Source organism: Pinus tabuliformis, chromosome 6, assembly GCF_031772625.1.
Source record: "Pinus tabuliformis cultivar Carrire ecotype Pingquan chromosome 6, CPIR1, whole genome shotgun sequence".
NCBI classification, from domain to species: domain Eukaryota; kingdom Viridiplantae; phylum Streptophyta; class Pinopsida; order Pinales; family Pinaceae; genus Pinus; species Pinus tabuliformis.
In genome coordinates this window covers 1,577,419,211-1,577,440,606 of record NC_142292.1, presented here as the reverse complement: position 1 = coordinate 1,577,440,606, position 21,396 = coordinate 1,577,419,211, and the positions used below count along the sequence as shown (strand labels likewise).

The window sequence follows — 21,396 nt, the reverse complement described above, 5'->3', positions numbered from 1 at the left end:
CACTTGGGGGTATAAAGCTAGATTCTTAATATTTTTCCCCCTAGAAATGGTCATATTACCTTGTCGACAGCTAATATAAGCATCGGCATTTGCGAGCCAAGGTCTGCCTAAGATCAATGGGTGTCCATCAAGTCGGTTTTTGGGATTTATTATCAGAAATTCAGCCGTATACTTCCAGGAATCAATAGATACAATGACATCCTGTACTGTGCCCTCTGGCCTAACTACTGATCGATCAACCAGTTCTAATAAAGTGGAGGTCAGTTCTATTGATATAATGCCCAGTTTTTGGCAAGTAATGGTTGTTAAGATGTTAATTGTAGCTCCTAGATCAACTAAGGCATTGGAGAAGGTTTGACCATAGATTTGTACGGTTACTATTGGATTTCCTGGGTCTTCGTATTTAACTGCTGTTTCTTTTCCTGATAATAAGTCAGATAAAGTGGCAACTACTTGGACCTTTGGGTTATTTGTTATTGTCCTCCTTGGTTTCTTTATACATAGTTCTTTGATCGTCTTTGCATATATCGGGATGTCTTGAATGGCTTGGAGGAGCAAGATTTTTATGTACAGGTTTCGTAGTTCTCACAGAATGTCAAAATCAGGATATTGTATATGTTGAGTTATGATTAAACGTTCTGGGAATGGAGGAGAGGATGTGGTTGCTGGATCATGAATTTGTTGTCTGGTGACGTCCTCTTTGTGTAATGGTTGTTCTATAGGCAACTAATTTTCAACATGAACTATTTTATCTCCCTCTATTTCAATGATACGCCCAGATCTTAATTGAAGGTCGTTACACTCCCTTAGATTAGTTATTGTCTCTGGTGTTTCAATTATTTGAATGGACTGGACCGGTTTGTTATTTGGATTGGGATTGGGTTGGACTGGGTGTTGTGACCTTAAGTTAGACTGGGGGTTTTGTTGTAGGCCTGGCGGTGTAGGTTGAGGGATCGGGATGGTTCCTACCAGCTGATTCATTGGTCTTTGCCAGTTTTTCTGCCAAGCTTGACTCTGTGAAATAGGAGGAGTCCATTGTGGTGGAAAAACATTATTTTGCCAATATGGTGGGGTATAGGGAAAATTTGGCCAATTGGGTTGGCTTGCTTGACTCAGCCATGAAGATGATGGAGGGAATGATTGCTGTGACCAATTCAGGAAGGGAGGTTGATTTTGCCACATTGAATTATAGTGTTGAGCGTGGTATTGCTGAGGCTAGAAAGAAGAAGCTGGGTCTGAAAACATACCTGTTTGTCGCGGTTGCCACTGACGGCACTGATTAAGTAGATATATTGGTTCTGACTCTTCTTCTGCTTCCTTGTATACTGCTTTCAATCCAGGAAGTGAGGGGAAGCTCTCTATAGATTGGTCTTTTGTACAAATGGCGCAAACTTGAACTGCATCTAATGGACACTCCTTGTGGCTGTGTTTCTTTCTACATCTGGGACAGAAGATTGCCAAATTCTATTCTGCTTCTGCTTGCTTTTGTTTAGCTTGCATAATATCAAATTGTGTTGTCAGCGTCCCCAATATGTCAGTTTTAAAATTTTCTAATAAATTTCCAATTTCTGCACGAGTTACTCCTTTTGCCAAAATTATATTATCTCTTACAAATCGATCATGCCCTGCAGGTTTTAGTCTTGTGCCATCTCTCGAACTCCTGATACATAAATCAATAATGTCAGCGAAATTTTCTTGATAAATATCTCCTTTCCCCATAATGTTTAATGTCTCAATCCATTGTTCCTTCATTCCCCTAATTAATGCTATTTTTAATACATTATCAGGTAAGGGTAATGATGCATAAGGAGATCTTTGAAGATTATACTGGAATCGTTCAACATACTCTTCTAATGTTTCATTTGGTTTAGCTACCATCTGAAATATTTCATCTTTTAACTCTCGAGACCTGCAATAGTCCTGATACTTTTTTAGAAAAGACTCTTTCATTTGATCCCAATTATTTATAACACCACCACCTAATCCCATAAACCATCTTAAAGCAACTCCTTTTAATGTAGAAGGAAATAATTTCAGTTTCTGGGGATCGGTGGTATAGTCATATCCTCTACACAACACGTCGAATTCAAACAAGAATGCATCCGGATCTTCTGATGTAAGGCCATGGAATGTAGGGATATGCTGGAGGGGAATTGCTTTCATAGGTGCATTGGTTGTAGTATCCACAATGGGGTATTGCAATGTAGAGGTTTGGGTGTTAGGCTGATTCTGGGCCATTTGGTCAAATATGTGCCAATAGCCTTCTGGGATATCTAGGAGGGTATTCATAGGTTGTCGAGGGGGAATGGCTCTAATGGGGATGGCCTTGATAACAATTCATTTATCTCAGATGATGAGAGTGCCTAATCTCTGAGGGGATTTAGATTCTTGAATGTCGTTATAAATGATTTTTGCAACACCTCCCTTATTTGGGTTGCTTAATGGCTGAATTACCCTAAGAGGAGATTTTGGTTCTTCACCTTCTCCTGTTTCTCCCCTTCCTTCACAGAGATTGCTAAGGTTCCCTTCTTGCAATGATTTTGGGCTAGAATTTTCAATTTCTTGAAAATCTTGCTCTTTGGTTTGACTATGCACCTCAGCAAAGGCTATAGATGGTGATCCTGTGGCTTGAAGGGAACTAGTAGGCTGTCTAGAAGTAACTTTTCTAGGTCCTACTAAAGGCTGAGCTTCTCCTTTCTTAAGGATTTCATTTATAAAGTTCGATTGACCAAGGGTCACTGGCCCCTTAGCTTTATCAAACTTGGGTAGAGGTTTGGGATTCTTTTCTGGCTTTTTCTGCTTAGTCATGCACACAAATCAACTGCTAAGTTCTACCCAAACAAAATAGTAAGAAATCTATAGGAAAGCGGGCAGGGGAGCAAGGCTATTACATACTCCTCACGTAGGTTATTACCTTCCGTTTTTAAAACCCAGCTCTTTCCTAACAGGTTCTTACACTACTATGAGAAAGAAACAAATGGATACACTCTTCCCCGGTAATGGCGCCAAAATGTCGAGCCATAAAAAGGGTCTTTTTCACCTCTAATTACCTCACATTAACTTGTCAATCCAGGAACGATTTGTTATCTCAAAGAGTGTACTCAGTTTGAGGCTGTCATTTGTTAGAGTAATGCTAGTAGTATAGTGCTCAAGAAAATACAAGAGTGAACGGATGCTTGAAAGAAAATTTACTTACAGCAAAATACTTAAAAGCCTAAATCATGCATTCAGAAAGTGAAGCAATTTATCAATCAAGGGTCCAGTAACAATAACTCATCCCGTTGGAAACTGATGTAACTAATCCAAGGAACAGATCATCAATCTGGGGACAAGACAGCAAATGCCAATGCCCACTACAGTTTCAGGCCGTTCTGCACACCAAAGCAACAGTAACACAAACAACAGGAAATGGAACAGCAACTAAAAATGGAACAGCAACTAGAAAATGTAACGGCAACTAAGTCTGATGAACAACACACCTTAATCTATAGGAACAAGTACAGTAATCATATCCTACAGAAATCAAATGTCAATTGTTACTCAAAGGGTAAATTGGACAACAAATAGAAATGGAACGGCAACAAATTACCATTGAAATATAGAACAACGCTTAGAATATACAGTACTGAAATAAATAATACACACAACATGCAGAGATATTAAGAAAAACAGTAACCTGAGTCTGATACCGCAAGTATTGATCCCAGTTAGAAAGGGTAATGATCGCAATTGTTAATGGAACAACAATGTCAATTAAACAACAATCGTATGAAGCATAAACCATAGACGAATACAGTAATACCAACTTAAGAAGGTTACAGCTTGGTTACTCTGCAATTGAACAACAATAGCATTCTATAAAGAACAGTGATGTTACATTAATGACTTTAAAGGAACAACAATACGTTATAAGATCAGAATGCACAATACGATTTTCCTGTTGCAGAGAACGATATATAAAATATAACAGAGCTATGATATACGATAACGAAACACACCAGATTACCGATTAAAGCTGATAATACAAATCACATACGAACTAAAGATGATGATACAGGAGCAAGTGTTCCACCAGGGCCAGGCCCTTAGCCTCTAGGGATACACCGCTTGAAGTTATTCCAGAATCACAAATAGGACAACAACTAGATTTATATTAAAGCATTAAGACAGAGTTATAGTGGATCACTTCTCAACGAGAACCGATGATCAAAGTTTCAAATACAGAGCAAAGTTACATGAAAATTAACAGTCTCCCCCAGGCTAGCAGTGCTGCCCCTACTTATAATAGCTAAAGCGGAGATATCAAGGATGCAAAAATAGTTAAAGCAGTGATCCCTTAGGATCAAAGGATCCTGAGGGATTCACCAAGCTGTTAATCCTCAGTTATCCGGTCGTTTTCTTGCGCCGAGTCGATATCTCATTTTCCTTTCCTTGGCTGAGATGTTTTAATTTAGATCATCTTGTTTGCATATGGTTCCCCGCCAAAGGGATAGAGGTTGGCTTGGCCCTGTCTTTTTCTTTGGAGCGACAATCTTTAGTTTTTCCATTTCCTGCATAAGAAATGGAAATTATTAGCATTTTCATGTTGCATATAAATATTTATAGATTTCTCATGATTTCCCATTATCTACCTAGTTCATGATGCAAAGATGTTATGAGTTCTAAAGAAAAGATGGCAAAATAGTCAATGAAAACATACCTTCTTCAATACTCCACAAAAAAATTTAATAATTCTGACGAACTGCAAAAGTTTTATGAGAAATATGTCACCATCTGTAAAAAATATGAAAGTTTGATTGAAGGTCTGACAAGGTCTATTCAACATCAACCAAAGCTTAAAAACTTAATAATTTACTAGCTATCAATTGTCGGCAATGTCGGCGAAACAAAAGTCCATGATGTAAATGATGGGGACATCACACAACCAATCCAATCAACAATCATCGTATATGGTGGAGAGAGAAATCGAGAAGACCTCATGTGTCATTCAATCAACATATAGATCAATGATGCAAGCAATTCAACAAACAGACAGATGAATGACATGAGACGACACAAACTTGCCAATCATTAACAGGTCATGTGATCCCATAGCAAGGTTGTAAGAAAACATCATGCTGCATGATCAACGAATGTGATGGAATATGGAGGCACGTAGGTGGGTTTCAAAAACCACCTGCAGTGAGTTTGTAAACCCCCGACGACTCCGTTCGCAAACCTTCGACGACTCTGTAAACTACTTCAAAAAAAAATGCCCGACGTACAGTCGGTCACCAGTCAACCCTCGCAACAATTGATTATGTGATCAATGCATTTACAATTCATCCACCTCACATGTCAAGGGAGTTCAAACCAGGCACAATGGATCATTGCTCTGATGCCCAAACCTCGTCCTCTCTGATACCACTATTACATGCCCAATGAACTCCATAATGATTTTTTTTGTTATTGAATGCAATCATAAAGCATGTATACAAGAAAATACAGTTACAAGATCATAAATGTTGGTGGCTTTCCTAAATGTAATGAGAAAACTACCTAAAAAATCAATTCTAATCTACTAATGTTACAATATATGCTGAATGATTAATTAACACTATCTCTATTTTTAGGATTAGATTTAATGTACTAATAACCTTTTAAAGTGATAGTACCTATTTAAAAATTTATTAAAACTTGCAAATTTTGATGTGTTTTAATAAAATATAAAAATGCTTTTAATTTGTATATTTAAAATAATGTAATAGAATCTCTTATAAAGATTTTTAATTGATATATTTACCTCCGTTGCAGTAGTTTATACCTGTTGATAACTAATAAATGTTATACTTTGTTTATTGGAATTTGGGGATAGTAATTTATATTGATAATTTATTTTTTATTAAAATTTGAAGATGCAAAGAGGGCATATATTTTTTAAATTGACATTATAGATTTTATTATTTAAAGTAAATTTTTGAATATATAAGCATATATGGCATTGAAAACATTTAAAACATTCTGATTTTTAATTAAAAATTGAAATAAAATGTTGACTAACATTTGAAACAAAACTAGCAAGAATATATCCAAGAAGAGAGGCAAAAACATATATTAATAAATGCGGTGTTCACATACATTGTACCTTGAAAAAGACTAACCTGCATCTATCATTCTTTGAAGATAAGGCGATAGGATTTCCGATGTAACTTAACATATAAACTAGCAATTTCTGTTAAAGGTGTAAATTTACACCTAAGGAATAAAAGATTTTGGAAGATCATCTTGAAAAACTAATTAGTAAAATATAAAAACTCTTGTTTCTAATAGAATAAATATTATATAAAGATTAAATGGATCAATTTTCACATTGTTTCTTTAACTAGTGGGGTCAATAACACCTAGAGGACAACTTCAAAAAGCTAGACAAAAATTAACCAGGCACAAATTTCCCATGGGAGGCTGGAGCCACTCTTGAGTTTTCAAATGATGATTACAAATCTCACCTACTTGCCCATGTCCAATGCATCTCTTTTGGGTTAAAGGAATGCTGCAATAGTATCCATGTCGATTTGGGTAGGTTCCATTGAATAGGATAAAAATGGTTTACAAAGTAAAATGGAACATTTGTTTCATAAATATCTTGGAGGTTTGGGGGGTATGACAGGCATTGAAAGATGAGGTATTACCCTATGTATCTAGTGAATAAATAATTTTATGATCAGGAAAGCCCAAACACCAATCTCATTCCTTACTTTAATGGCCAACTAAATGTATATCCTCTATACTTAATGGAAATCATACCAAAATAGAAAATACAATAGACTAAGCTTGAAAAGAATTACTTACAACTTTAACAAGAAATGGTAATTATGCCATTTATTTCCAATAGAGTGCTCCAGAAAGAACAATAAATATCGAAGTTCCATTTGAAAGTCCAAGAGTAGTGGGAGAGAACAATGAGTTGTGGACAATGTCTTGCTTAAGCATTTGTATTTTATATATTTTGGTAAAATTGCATTGTGATGTTTTAATATTTTTTGTAGGTTAATACAATATTTATATATGATTACATTGTTCACCCAAGGAATACTTGAACTTGGAACCTAGGGGGACTAAATAACTCACTCACACGAGGATCGTATGTCTTGCCTAAGATGCATTGTGATGTGTCATTGATTTGGCTTCCATTCCATTATAGAGCTTCCTTTTATTAATAACAATTGATAAGTTATAACTATTCATTACTAGCCAAATGTTTTTAAATATGGATATACTTAAGATGGATACATATACAACATAATAGCCAACCCCAATTAAGCCAAACCACAACCGTATTTGCAAATGAATATTAAAGCCTTGAAACTTTGTCGCTAACCATGCTACTCATATAAATGGATATGGTAGTCAAAGGATAAATAGTGTGACACAAACTATCAGTTGATTCATGAAAGGGACTACATAGAGTTGCACTGAAATCATAAATGTAAAATTTTTATATATCATCAAATTACGAAATCATATACTGGGTTTCAATTTTTGGGAGGCACAAGGAAGCGTGACAAGATAATTTTGTATTTTGCAATTATAAAAATATGCATCATTCAATAGCATTGTATGATAATAACACTGTATGAAATATGTAGAAAAGTGTAAATTAATTTTACAAAAATTATGAAAAGGGGCAAATGAAACAAGAAAAAAACTTGTGACTCGTCTATTTTTTCCCACACAAACAAAAGACAAGAAGAGGTACCAACCAATCCATACCTTCACCTCTAAAAACATGAGATAATTTTATTTGAGTTGGGATCATAAAATTTTTCAAATAAGCCTTCAGACAACATCACACCATAGAAGAGGATATTCTTGAACATTCTTCAACAGACTCAGTGTAATAGAAACCATTCAATCTGAAAGCATTAATGCTATGGAATTGATTGAAAACCATGGATTTTAATATTTTTACAAGGAAATTTTTTCCATCTCCTAACATCTAATTTATATTCTGATCTTTGACATAAAACATTAAATGACAAGGTAGTGGAATTGTATCCTTGACTTAGTATCATAAAAAAATTGATTTCTTAGTGCAACTGAGGAGGTTGTGATTGTTTCAGTCACTACAAAACTTTCTTCATGGATTCCAAATTAAAAGTGAATCCACAGTACACATGACAAAAATATGCAACATCTCAACATCTCAATTAAATCATCATGAGGACGTACATAAGCCTAAAGTGAGGACCATCCTTGTCGAAGCAAAATACATTCCCAAGCAATAATGTTGAATTCATTACCATATCCATAAAATGAAGGATTGAGAGCTTTCTTATCAGAAAGTAACTCTAAAAGCACAACCCCATAGCTATAAACGTCTACCTTATCTGAAACACTACATGTCATTGCATGCCTTGGAGTAGCATAACCAAATGTGCCTACTACATTAGTTGATGCATGAGTTCCAGAAGTTCCTAGGAGCCTAAGAAGATTAAAGTCGAACATATAGGAATTGAAATTGTTATCAAAAAGAATATTGCTAGGTTTGATATATCAATGCAACAAAAATGCAACACAATCCTTGTGGAATAAGTAAGAGCTCGAGTAATGTCTAAAGAAATTTTGTGAATCATGCCCCAGTCAAATATTCATTTAGATCTCTCTTGAATACATGTCTTCAAGTTACCTTTGGGCAAATAATTGTATACCAAAAACATACTAACTTTCTCTATCATTTTTTTTTTTTGAACCGACAACTTAAAACACATCTCGTGTTCTCAATGGCATAGAGGTTGTGACTAACAACCTCAAATAATACTTCCTCAATTTTAGGGTCACTGTTGCTGTAGGCCTAGATCTCACTGTGTTGTATCAAGAAACATGTCCAAACTTGAGAATTCACAGTTTACATGTGGTGATAATTGTGGGAGTTTATGTTTACAGGTCATGAGATGCTCTATATATTTCCGTACATGTTTTTTTGTAACCAAGAGATGTACTTGTAAACATTATATATCGATCAACATATGCTGCAATAATCCACAGTTTAATTGTTGGAAATACATAGTTTAATCACGGTTCCCAAATTTGCTTACAATAGTTAAAAAAACACTGATATACAAAGCCAAGGACTAATCATGTGGCTAACCCATATTCAAAAACCACCGTAATATCTCTATCAGCTACTCCATCTCAAACTTGGTTAGTTTCGAAACATGGGTGGAATGGCTCATCTTCTGAAATAAAACCAAAGGATCACCAAACCGAATACTTATAATGTTGACTTCTCCTTCCTTTGAAGTTGCGATATCTTAAAAAATTTCTGAACTATTCGCAACTTCCAATATCTCTTTCACACTTTCAGTCCTTGTTTTCCCTGCACTGAATTTTCCTCATATATGATCCATTCTAAAGCTCTAAAACCCCTGACCCCTCTCTATCATTCTAATTCAACATGTGAAATTTCCATTCAATGGAGGAGGATGAACATCAAGAAGTTTGATTGGCTGAATTTTCCTAGCCAAAGCCCGCAAAGGAACACCTTCAATGTAATTAGGAACACATGGCATTTTTCATACTGAACATCTTTGTTTTCAGATGGAATTTTTCTATTGATGATGACTTATTTATAATGGAATACAAAATAAAGGTTCGAACACAAAATATTTGAAGGGGATTGAACTAATAAGTATACCGTAGAATTATCTATAGTACAAATCCACTACCTGATTAACATTTCGGAAGATTAATGTTGTAAATATTAAAATTTAATCACTATCAGAGGTGGTACACAACTAAACAACAACTAAGCTATAAATAAAGGGAATATTTAAAAGAAAATTACAAGGAACTTAAAACTATAAAATAAATAAAAAAATAGGGATTTTTTTCATTTGAGAGGAGATGCAGGACATAAGAAGTTTATGGATTGGAAAATATTGAATATAAGTTTTTCTATTACGGTATTAATTACTAAAAATACGATAATTAAATTATGTGAGGGAGTAAAATTAAATGGTATTAAAGAGATTGTGATAATTGATATTATATTTGAAAATTTATAATTATTTTTTATATCAGAATTTTGTGATCTATATTGTTTCTTTGGAATTGACTTTTGGAATAATAACATCATGGGTATTCATCAGTTGATGTTTTGAACCCTCTAATGTGGCTCATCATTAGGACCAAGATGAAAAAGTTAATCTGTCATTATGAAAGCCCAAACAAGCTTCAATTCGGTTCAAGTGCTTCTCTAGGTTCTTCATGGAGAGTTGTAACTCATCTAACATGAGGAATACTTCTTCCTTGGCCTCATTTTGATTCGACAATACACTAACCATTAGAATTTTCATATGCTAGTAGATATCAACAATATAGGTGTATTAGTTGTATCTTCCTCTAATGTGTGCTATGTCAAGCACCCAATATGCTACCTCTCCAACCACTTTGATATTTATCAAACATTTGTGCTTTTCTACAATGTCATGTTTCATTGCCATTATTTTTTCTTGAATATTAGTGAGTGTGGATGCAATACAAAGGTGTTGAAGTTTAAACTTTCTATTGGGTTCAAAAGCCTCATTATTTTATGCAGCGGGCCACTCCTTATCAACTTTGAGTGCATCAATGTTGCATTGTAAGATTGAATCAATGATAACATACACTTCCTAAAATATGAATGTTTTCTCAAGAGATGGAAGTGAAGGGTAGTGGAAGCCAAGGAGGAGAGGAAGTTGGGAGATTAGGGATATTCTCAAGGATGGATTCAGGGAAGAACTTAAAGGAGATAGACCATACCTAACTTGAAAAATATATCTAAAGAGCAGGAGAAACCTAGCCAAACGAAACTATAATAGTCTAAGTGAGGGGTTGAGAGCTGACATGACAAGAAAAAAGAAGAGAAAATAATGTAACCAATTCCCAAGGGATGCACTGGGAGAGAACACTAGAAATAAAGGAAATAACAAAGGGTAGGAAATCATCCACTATACAAAGTTAAAATAGTATCCCTAGAGGAAAACTCGTATGGAATTATTGTAGTTGTAGAAAAATAACCCATGAACACTAATAATTGACCACATTACAAGGCCTTGTAGCCTGAATTACTATCTTCCTTGTGTAAATTATGACTATTTCTTGGAGAAAATGGCCACACCTACAAATTATGAGTTCTATATAGAGGAATGTAAGCTAATAATGAAACCAATGATGGATCTAGAAATAAATAACCCAATATCATAACTACTATTAATTTCAACTCAGTTGCAACCATTAAACCGATAATAGTTCCAGAGGGATCTGACAGCAAATTAGAGTGATGTCAAATGATCCTCTATGAAACTTCATGATGGCTTGTTAACAATATTATAGAGGTTGAATGGCCACATCCTCATTTTTGAGTTCTTGATGTGATAATGGCCACGGAGTCTCCCACCTCGCATGTCTTAATCATTACATCGAGGAGAGATTCATGTTTGTAAGTATGACATTTCAAAACTTTATATTTAAATTTATTTAATAAATATATAATAACCTAATACTTACAATAAAATAATTTTCTAATCATGTGCACACTCCCTCTCTATATATACTCTATGTTATGCATATTACATTAAAAATTTAAATAAAAATGACAACAAAACATGTCTAAAAAAAATCCCTTTACATGTATGTAGTTATATGTATTATGAGGATTATAATAAAATTAATAATAAGAATTTTTATAGATAGAGATGTGAAATTTATATATAATATAAATAGTAATATAGAGAACAAGAATATGTCCATCTTAATTACGAATCTATTAAGTGTTGAGAGGGATCACATCTCTCGACATTTTCTCAAAATTTTCACTCAAAATGAGTTTGCATCTCGAGAGATTTGACCCCTCTTGGCATTTGATAAAACGAACAAATATCTATCTTGATTCCAAATCTATCAAGTGTTGAGAGGGATCAAATCTCTCAAGGTGAAAATCTTTTCTTAAGTTTTGTACTAAAAAAAACTTTTACATCACTAGAAATTCAATCCTTCTCTATGCTTTTTAGATTCAAAGTAAAGATGAATATTTTAATCAATACAATATCCTTTTGTATATTACAAATTTAGAACTTAAATTAATATTAATTTTACCTTAATCTACTATATTTTAGAAAAATAGAATATACCTTCAACCTAAATTAATATAGATTTTTGTATTTTAGAGAATGAGAATGTACCTTCAATATAAATACAACAAAATTAAATTTTAATATCATCATGACATAGATGGAGGAAATAATCTAAGAAGAAACAAATAATGGGGATATGCTTAAGAGAATTCAATGGAAAAATCAAATAAAAAATAAGCTCAACATTAATTAGTCAAAAACTAATAAAATATTTTTTTATTTAAACATATAAAGACAAAAAAATAATAAAAAACAACATAAGGAAAAATATAAGTATTTAAAAACATAAATATTTATAAATATGAATATATTAAAAGTTATTATTTAAAACAAGAACAATTTTTAATTTGAATGAAAATAAGCTATTAAAAGGTGCCTTCTACTAATGCTTTTCCTGCTGAAAGCTCTTACTGCTCACTATTATTGCATGAAGTGATGTTGTTGCTATTGAAAATGATGCTATGAATTTCCTTATGTGTTATGTTTCCCCAACAAAACTATTAACTTTAAGAATATTTATAGGCACTGACCACTTAGTGATGGCCTCCATCTTAGTAGGATTTATCTTCAACTCTCCTCCACCAAGAACATATCCTAGGTACACCAAAGGTTACTGTGCAAAATCACATTTCTTGAGATTTTCTAGCAGTTGGTGCTTCTTCAATGTCTCAAGCACTTACATAAAATGTGAGATGTGCTCCTCCTAGGTAGCATTGTATAACAACATATTATCCAAATTAAAAATAAGGAATGCATTTATAAAATTGAAAAATATGTGATTTATTAATCTCATAACGTAGTTGGTGCATTGCATCATAGACTAAATTGCATGACTAACCACTTATACAAACCTTGTCTGGTTTTGAAGGTGCTTTTCTAGGTATCTTCTTCTCTAACTTGAACATGGTAATACCTTAATTTTAAATATAGTTTAGTGAAGTATCTATTTGACACAACTATTCCAATAGATTATATGTCCTTCATAGGGAGTACCTATTCTTGAGCATAAAATTTGTTTAATTCCAAATAATCAATACACATTCACTATGTCCCATCCTTATTTGATATTAATTATGATGAGTGACCCACGTGGTGAGGTACATGGTAAAATAAATCCCTAATATAACAACTGCTATAACTTCTTCTTTACCACATTTTCTTCTATTGTGGACTACTTGTATAACATGGTGTTTAACAACAAAGAGTTCAACAATAGTTAGATATTGTGCTCCACTTCACTCCTTGGTAGTATCCCTTTAGTCTCTTGGAATACTTCCCTATATTCCTGTAATAACTCACCTATTTGTTATATTTGTTTCTTAGTGCACCCTTATAGGGATACCTTTCCTCTCACTGAATCTTATACATATTGAGTCTTTTATAAACATTAAAACATGCTTCCTGCTAGAACTAATCAGGTTTTGGCTTGATTGGAAGTTACCAGTGGAAGTTTAGACTTGTCATTGTGTGCATTGATGGTGAATAATTTTCCTTCCTTAATAAGGTGGTATTGTTTAGATATTTGCATGAATATTTCGTCCTCCATGTACATATAGGGACTTCCAATTAGCACTCCACATATTTCAAGTAGAACTACATCAAATTCTCTTTCATCAATAAAATCATCACTAATAGCAAATTTTAGTTTACAACATTTTGTTACCTTCATTTTTGTATTCTTATTTACCCACCCCAATGGATATCGGCTTGCATGATCTTGAAATTTCAATCCTAGTTTTTTGACTAGCTCTACTATAAACAGACTTATATGTGATCCTAAGTTGAAAAAAACATCAATTTTTTTCTTCTTGATCTATATCTCTATATGGAAGAGTTTGGTCATATCCTTCTCTTCTTTCCACTAGATAATACTTTGGTTCACCCCTTCTCGTTGAATGTTTGGAAAATATTCTCATCCATGGTCAAGGTTCTTTCCACATTTCTTGGATCTATGGCCATAATCTTTTTCTTCTTTCGATCCTTATTTTGGTTCTTTGAGTTGATCTTTCAATGTAGTTTCTATCACTTCTCCTTTGTGTGACCATAAATGTTATAATGGTTGCTAGGATCCTTGCACTAGTTTTTGTGGTTCTTGTCTTCTTGTCCTACTCCCCTTTTCATTTATTCTTCCCCTTTTTTGAATATTCATGGTGTTTCTTTTGCTTTGCACTCCTCAACTATCCTTTCTTCTGGATTACGTTTTATGAGTATTATTTCTATACACAAGCCTCATCCGTTATTTTAGGTTTTAAAAAAGATCACTTTCTTTTAAAAATGGTTATGTAGGCCCCTGCATTTTTGAGGAGTATGTTTCAATTCATTGGAAAGATACCAAACATTATTTCCATATTCTTGAAGTTTATGGTGTATTACTATACACTTTTCCCCTATCTTGAAGTAATGCCATGAGATCTACCAGTATTCTACATACTTGATAGTGTAGAAATGGAACTTTATAAGAGTTTTAAAATCCTCCCACTTAGTCACTAGAAGACCCCCCTTTAGCCTCAAGGTTTTTGTGTAGCTTTCCCACTAGGTCAAGGAATGATCCTCTAGTTGCAAATGGAAAAAAGAAATTTTATACTCCTCCTCTCTGTGGTGAACACTAAACAAACCTCTAACTGAATGATTTATTTTAAATGGTTAAACATCACCTTGATATGAATTGGTTCCAACCTTTTCTTCCTTCTTAAACAAGAAATATGGATGATTCATTGCACTTGAATTAGGTTGTTCTTTTTTGGTTATCTCAGAATCCTTTAGTTCTTCTTTATCCCATTATTTTCTCCTAGATTTTACCTCTATGTAAGATGCTCCATATTATCTGAATAAATTGAGATTATTGGTTAAATATGCCATGAGGAGGCTCACATTAAAATTATATTTATGACTTCAACTTCCTCTCCTTTACCATATCTCAAGGGTTATCATAAATTGATTCATCGATCATGGCTTTGGTTTTATGATTTTTTTATCAAGTCGATCTGATCCCTTGCAACTACCTGCCATAACCAACGAAACCTAGTTTGATCCTAATATGATATATAATTTTTCATTGGATATTCCACTACATATTTGTTCACAACAAATTTGATAAAAATACACTGAAACAGTTTAATTTTCCTTATATTTTTTAGATTTATTACGTTATTATTTTCTACTTATGCATGAAATATATAAAATTTTAAAAATATAGAATATATAAAACAATCACTCACAAGCCACAATAACACTAAGATATGACATAGGAAACCTTTTTCATGATAAAACTTAACTTGAAGGTGAGGCTATTTTGTTCTCTCTTTGTCTGAATAGAAGTGGTGAAAGTACAAAGAGTGATACTTGTGGCTCATGGATTTATATAGAACATAAGGGCTCTATTTTCTTCCATCCTTTTATTCACTCTCAACTAATCTACACTTCTATGGAGGAAAATGAAATAGAATAGAATCAAACCCATTTTCCTCCTAGTGAATCACTTATAACACAACTTGATAATTGACTAGGGGCTAAAATGTACCCACTCATCCCTCAACATGAGCTACAACTCGAAATTTCTATAGTATTCTTCATCATGTCCACACACTAAAACAAAAAGATGTGATTAGCATCCCTTTTTGCTTCCTTTCTTGCATATAGAGCCCATTTTTGGTGATATTTTCATCCATTTATCAAATATGGTGCAAAGTTTGATGCAAAATTTACCCCAAGTCTTGCACCAAGTTTAGTACCAAGTGTTTCACTAGGTTTTGTGTGAGTTTTTGCACCAAGTTTTGATCCAAGTCTTGCAACATCCTTTTGCACCAGGTTTTGTGCTAGGTTTTGCATCAAGTTTGATAGCTAATTTTTGTTTTCCCTACTTTTGTATCCTCTATTGAATTCACTTTTTTCACCTACACGTGCATCAAATTTTCCATCCTCTTTTGTATCCTCTTTTACATCATTTTTTGCATCTTCTTTCGCACCAAGTTTTGTGTCAAGGTTTGTGTCTAGTTTTGAATGTACTTTTGTTGCATCCAATTTTGAATCTTGTTTTTCATCCACTTTTGCATCCTCTTTTTTATCCATTATCATGTCCACTATTGCATCCACTTTTGTTGTGCTTAGTTTGGAACTTACTTTGCACCCACTTTTTCTTCTAATGTTTCTTCCACGTTTGCATCCTCATTTGCATCTATGTTTTCATCAAATATTGCATCCCCTTCTTATCTACTTTTGAATCAAGTTTTGCATCAGGTTTTAAGTCTCATTTTACATCTACTTTTGCATTAACTTCTATTGCATTCGATTTTTCATCAATTGTTGCACCTATGTTTACGTCCACTTTTTTATCACTTTCTGCATTTTATTTTGCATCAAAGTTTTCTTCACTTTTTGCATCTATCATTGCATCCACTTTTGTTGTGCCATAATTTGTACCATGTTTTGTACCTAATATTGAACCCATGTTTGCTTCCACTTTTTCATCAGCGTTGGTATCCTCCTTTGCATCCAAATTTTCATCAAATATTTCATCTATGTTTTCATCCACTTTTGTGTCAGATTTATGCATCAAGTTTTGTATATTATTGTGTATCCACTTTTGCAACCAATTTGGTGTCCAATGTTGCAACCACATTTGCGTCCACTTTTGCATTCCTTTTTGCATCTTGTTTTGCATCCAAGTTTGCATTTTCTTTTGTTTCCTATGTTGTATCCACTTTTACATCCACATGTGTTGAGCCACAATTTCTACCATGTTTTGAATCTACCATTGCACCGTCATTTTCTTCCACTTTTGTATCCGCATTTGAATCCTCTTTTCTGCCCAAGTTTTCATTGAATATTGTGTATTTTTTTTTGTCCCTGTTTACATCCACTTTTACGTCATGTTTTGCATCTCATTTGCACCTACTTTTGCATCTACTTCTATTGCATCCACTTTTGCATTTAATTTTGTGTCCATTATTTCACCCATTTTTTTTTCTAGGTTTACATTCCTTTTTACATCTTATTATGCATCCAAGTTTGAATCCTTTTTTCTTCCAAGATTTTGTCCATTTTTGCATCCACTTTTGTTTCACCGCTATTTGTGCCAAGTTTTTCCCCTATTATTCCACACATATTTTCTTCTATTTTTGAATCTGCATTTGCATCCAACTTAATATTGACTATTGCATATATTTTTCATCTGATGGTCAAGTTTACCATTTCTTCACATGGAATAATGGCCGCAGGTGCATCCCCACTAGGAGAATGACCTACATTGCCCCTTTTTGGAGGAGGAATATTTGCAACAATCATGATTTGGCATTATTGTTGAGGTGGGAAAGGATTGTTTGAAACAATAGGTTGTGTGGTGTGATTTCACTAAGTATTATTCTCATTGAACTTATCCAAATGTGGAAAATGATATCTCATATGTTCCCTACCACAAATCTTGCATGGAAACTTTAGCTTTAGCTCTTTCTTCCCCCAACATTAGTGTTTGGAGCTTGTGGTTCTTTTTTCTCATTCGAAGTCATTTTCTTGTTCTTGTTTTTGCCAGCCAGTTGTTGTGGTCTCTAGTCCCATGGACTGACCCAAATTAATGGTGTTCTTTTGGGAAGACCTTTTAGTTGTCTTGGTTGCAGGTGCAATCAGTCTAGGAATATGAGAAATTAATAACTAGTTTAACCTCCCATCCAACTGAATATAACCCATTTTTCAAACTTAGAAGATTTTTGGTGCTTCCACTATGATTAACTCTTTGCTACTACCTAGCACATAGCCTAGATATGGAGGAAGGCCCCAATAATCTTCAATTCGATTGAAGTGTTTCTCTAGGTTTTCCATGGAAAGTTGCAACTCATCTAACACGAGGAATACTTCCTCGTTGTCCTCATTTTGATCCAGAAATACACTACCCTATAGAATTTTCAAATGCTAGTAGATATAACAATATACATGTATTAGTTGTATCTTCCTCTGATGTGCGTTGTGTTAAGAACCCAATATTCTACCTCTCCAACCACTTTGATATTTATCAAACATTTGTTCTTTCCTACAATGTGATGTTTCACTACCTTTATTTTGTCGTGAATATTCAGTGAGTGTATATGCAATACAAAGGTTTTCAAGTTTAAGCTTTCTATTGGGCTCAAAATCCTCATTGTTTTATGTAGTGGACCACTCCTCGTCAGATTTGAGTGCATCAATGATGCATTGTAACCTTGAATCAATGATAACACAAACTTCCTAAAATATGAACGTTTTCTCAAGAGATGGAAGTGAATGGTAGTGGAAGGCAACGAGGAGAGGAATCTAGGGGATGAGGGATTTTCTCAAGGATGGATTCAGAGAAGAACTTAAACGAGAGAGACCATTCCTGACTTGAAAAATATATCTAAAGCGAAGGAGAAACCTATCCAAACCCAAATTTAATAGTCTAAGTGAGGGGTTGAGAGTTGACATGACAAAGAAAAAGAGAAAATAATATAACCAATGCCAAGGGGATGCACTGGGAGAGAACACTAGAAATAATGGAAACAACAAAGGGTAGCAAATCATCCACTATACAAAGTTAAAATAGTATCCCTAGAGGAAACCTCCTATTGAATTATTGTAGTTGAAGAATCATAACCCATGAACACTAATAATTGACCACATTGCAAGGCCCTGTAGCCTGAATTAACATCTTCCTTGTGTAAATTATGACTATTTCTTGGAGAAAATGGCCACACTTACAAATTATGATTGTTTTGCAGAGGCATGTAGCCTAATAATGAAACCAATGATGGCTCTAGAAATACATACCCTAATATCATAACTACTATTAATTTCAACTCAGTTGCAACCATTAAACCAATACTAGTTCGAAAGGGATATGGCACCAAATTAGAGTGATGTCAAATGATCTTCTAGGCAACTTCATGATGTCTTGTTAATGACATTGGGGAGGGTGCATGACCACATATCCATTTGTGAGTGCTTGATGGGATGATGGCCATGCAGTCTCCCACCTTGCATTTCTTAGTCATTCCATCGAGGGGATATTTATATTTGTAAGTATGACATTTCAAAACATTCTATTTAAATTTAGTTAATAAATATATAATAACCCAATACTTACAATAAACTATTTTTCTAAGGATGTGCACACTCCCTCTCTATATATACTCTATGTTATGCATATTACATTAAACACTTAAATAAAAATGATAATGAAACATTTCTAAAAAAAATCCCTTTACATTTATGTAGTTATATGTATTATTAGGATTATAATAAAATTAATAATAATAATTTCTATAAATAGAGATGTGAAATTTATATATAATATAAATAGTATTATTAAAAACAAGCATATGTCCATCTTAATTAAGAATCTATTAAGTGTCGAGAGGGATCATATCTCTCAACATTTCCTCAAAATTTTCACTCAAAATGAGTTTGCATCTTGAGAGATTTGATACCTCTCAACATTTGATAAAACCAACAAAGATCTATCTTAATTACAAATCTACAAAGTGTTGAGAGGGATCAAATCTCTCAAGGCGTAAATCGTTTCTTAAGTTTTGTATTGAAAAAAGTTTTACATCACTAGAAATTCAATCGTTCTCTATGTTTATTAGATTCAAGGTAAAGAGAATTATTTTCATTAATACAATCTCCTTTTGTATATTACAAATTTAGAATAACTTAAATTAATATTAATTTTACCTTACTCTAATATATTTTAGAAAAATAGAATATACCTTCAACCTAGATTAATATAGATTTTTCTATTTTAGATAATGTGAATGTAGCTTCAATCTAAATACAACAAAATTAAATATTAATATCATCATGACATAGAAGGAGGACCTAATCTAACAAGAAACAAACAATGCGTATCAAATAAAAAAGAAAGTCAACATTAATTAGTCAAACACTAATAATTTTTTTTTTTATTTAAACATATAAAGATATAAAAAAAGCAACATAAGGAAAAATATAAGTATTTAAAAACATAAATATTTATAAATATGAATATATTTAAAGTGTATTATTAAAGGTTATTACTAAAAACAAGAACATTTTTTGAGATGTTGTAAAGACTTCTTTCACATTATAGACCTCTTGCTACAACTTTCTTGATAACTTCTGCTACAGGTTATGAAATCAAATTCTATCAAAGATCCATTTGAGGTATTGAAGGGATATTTCCACTGATATAAGACACTTGAAGTTTCATGGCTTGTCAGTGAGACAATGATTTTAGAAACTCATGGTACGCGTGGTCTCGCAATGTTCCATACATGTGTAAATTCAATTGCTCATATCTCTCAAACTAAGAAACGAAATCAAATTCCATAAAAAATCCATTTTACCTTATAGAAAATAATTTCAAATGATATATTTTTCACCTTCTAAAGTGATTTTTGGAAGTTGTAGCATCAGTATGAATTTTTCTGAAGATTGTTGCAAATTTTTGAAACTAAAATATGCTTCAAACCCTCATTCCCATGGAGTTAGTAACCTGAATCTGATACCACTGATTCGAATATTGGGGGGAAACCCCCAAGATTTAAAAAAAAATGAAATGGATCTTGGGGGAGGAGGCCCCCAAGATATGCAAATTTTTGAAACTAAAATATGCTTCAAACCCTAATTCCCATGGAGTCGTAACCTGAATCTGATACCATTGATTGGAATCTTGGGGGGAGGTCCCCAAGATCTAAAAAAAATGAAATGGATCTTGGGGGAGGAGGCCTCCAAGATCTAAAAAATTGAAATGGTAGAAGAGAATAGGAGAACACACATTAAACAAAACCACGAAGAAACTTTTTATTAAAATAGAAAATAACTTTAAAAGCTACATTATGGTGGACAATGTGTCCTTTTAACAAAATGCAACTTGTTACTTATAGTATTCTTTTAGTTATAATAGCATAGGTTATTTCCATGGCTGGGTAGATACGATGGTTGATTACATACGATCGGTGGATCTCACTTATAATACCATGAGTAAATACCATGGGTGAATGAATACCTTGGGTGGATGAATACCATGGATGGATGGCACTTACAATACCATGGGTCTATTCCATGAGTGGATAAATACCATGGGTCAATGAATACCATGAGTGGATGCCAATTTCCATTCATATCATTAGCCTTATAATTCAATCACGAGATATTTTGATTTATATTGAAGTTGTTTTTATTTAGTTTAATGAATTAACCCATTCACTAGATAATATGGAATCATCATAATTATTTGAATGGTTAGATATTTTTTATT

The 21,396-nt window shown here is 33.4% G+C and overlaps 1 pseudogene; it reads right to left on the bottom strand.

The window, feature by feature from the left end:
* Window positions 1-8,066: 8,066 nt before the first annotated feature.
* LOC149264831 (putative LRR receptor-like serine/threonine-protein kinase RPK1 pseudogene) lies at window positions 8,067-8,696 on the bottom strand (annotated as a pseudogene).
* Between the last annotated feature and the right edge of the window lie 12,700 nt (window positions 8,697-21,396).